Below are 2,597 nucleotides of genomic sequence, written 5' to 3' on the forward strand. Positions count from 1 at the left end.
AAAGCAAAATAAAGCATACGTCTGGAGAAACAGAATTCGATTAAATTGTAATCTGAATACAGATAGCACTAGATCGCAGGAATTGGGCTGGTTTCGTATTCCCAGTCATTCGACGCATTTTCTCTCCCTTCCATTCCGTTACCTGCAACTGACGTGGTGGAATTAGAAGAAAGAATTGAATAAATTGAAAATAACGTATAATATAGGACTCTTACTGTTTGTACATATACCATTGACGACGACCAAAATTCTTCTTAATCCCTCGAGTAAAATAAAACTTAATGACAATCATCCTATCTAAAAATAAAATAAATAATTAAAACATTATTGAAAGTAAAATAATTCATACGTCTGGAGAAACAGAATTCGATTAAATTGTGATTGGAGTATCATAATGAATCGATACAGATAGCACTAAATCGCAGGACTTGTTTCTTAATAAAAGAACGATAATTTACAAACTCGAGTAATTTACGTAACTCACGTTTGACAATTAAGATGTTTAAAACAAATCTCGGATAACAAACTTTAACAACGACTTCTCCTCGACCTCCACAGCGTCGACGACAGTTGAGGAAAATTATAATTAAAAATTATAATAAAAATTATTATTAAGGATAAAACGATATTTACGCTTCGTTCATGAGATTCGAATGCAAAATTCTTCTTAATCGCTCGAGTAAAATAAAACCTAATGACAATCATCCTATGTAACAGTAACATAAAAAATTAAAACATTACCGAAAGTAAAATAAATCGTACGTCTGGAGAAACAGAATTCGCAGGAATTGTTGCTTAATGAGAGAACGATAATTTACAGGCTCGAATAATTTACAAAACTCGATAATTACTGTAACTGATAACAACTGAATGTGGAATTATAAAGATAGCCGGACGTTAGGCACTCAAAATTTATTAAACAACAAAATTATCGCTATTCAATAATACAAATCCATGAAATGAAACACGTTTCAAATCTGAGGTAAGCTATTTGACGATGGACGTTCTGTTGCCACCATCGAAGCTAAAATATCGTAAGTAAATATCATGTTTGAGCTACTAGTCGAATTCGTTAGGAAATCAACGAGAAGTGATCGGTGTTATCTGTTTACCGTTTACAATGTATTCGTACGTCGATCAATTTACAAACAAAATTTTGTGTGAAATTGTAGTTTCTTAACTTCTTTTTTTATAATCAATGATATTTTACGTACTCTCGGAAATCTCTAAGATAGATATAGTCCAAACAACATTTACTAATTAATATAATTTGTAAAATTAACAAAAAAAAAGTGCGAATACTTGTTGCAAATACTTATTCAATATTTCTATCGATTAATTGTTTTTTTCTTGTTAATTTCGCAACTTACATAAATAGCTATTTCTTTTTTACTACTCTATCTATTCCAGAGATTTCCGTGAAATACGTAGAATGTCATTGTTTGTCAAAAATATGCTAACAAATTACAATTTTACATAATTGATACATAATTGATCGGCGTACGAATACTTTCTACACCCACTGTACACAAAATACATTTTCAAGATGCATCTTCCAACCATTTGAAATTTACGAACAAAGCTCGTTTGACAATTAAGATGTTCAAAACAAAATCTCGGATAACAAACTTTAAACGAAGACTTCTCCTCGACCTCCGCACCGTCGACGACAGTTACGAGAAATTATAATTAAAAATTATAATTAAAAATTACGATTAAAAATTATAATAAAAATCATTATTAAGAATAAAACGATATTTACGCTTCGTTCATGGGATTCTCCTAGGCGAAACGCGGTTGAAATCGGTTCGCTCGTGCGCCAATTTCACCGCGTTTGAATGAATAAATCGAAGCTATTGATTTTGGCTATCATTCGATCGTTCGACTCACATAAAAATAATTACTTGCACGTATTTTCGTCTATAGTTAATTACACGATTATACTTCTTTCTAAACACTCAGATCTTTACTGCTTCGAATGCAAATACAGCTACGTTACATACGAGGTGTCTCAAGAGACCTCCGACGACGGCAGAGTTGGATACAACGCTAAACTTTTAATCCTCTCGAGAAGCTATTACTCGGAGGTGAAGGGAATTGGCTCGTTATCAGCTGCTCGCCTTTCTCCTTCTAACAAAGAAACCTTTTTAGGTGTCCGCCGGATTGTTTTGATTTTTGGATATGTTTCAAAGCACCGAAAAATAAGATGTACGTATTTTTTTTTTATAGTGGCCAGTTTTCATAATTAGGGGATGAAATGACACCTTGAAGTTTCAGCCGCAATAGGCTATTATTATAAATTATTTTTTACAAAATTTAGGGCTAGATTTTATACTTTTTTTTCTCAAAAAGTTTTCTTCTATCCATGATAGTTTCGGAGATAGCCTATTGCAGCTGAAACTTTATGGGGTCGTTTCAGCCTCTAAATATGAAAATGAACCATTATAAAGAAATACGTATATCTTATTTGTCGGTCCTTTAAAACAGGGCTGGCCAACACACTTTTACAAAATATATTCATTTTACAATGGCCAAAGTAGTGAAAACCATTGTATTAATAAAGCACATTAATTTTGCATCCATATATTCATAAACTA

The sequence above is a fragment of the Hylaeus volcanicus genome, chromosome 7 (assembly GCF_026283585.1).
Source record: "Hylaeus volcanicus isolate JK05 chromosome 7, UHH_iyHylVolc1.0_haploid, whole genome shotgun sequence".
NCBI classification, from domain to species: Eukaryota; Metazoa; Arthropoda; class Insecta; order Hymenoptera; family Colletidae; genus Hylaeus; species Hylaeus volcanicus.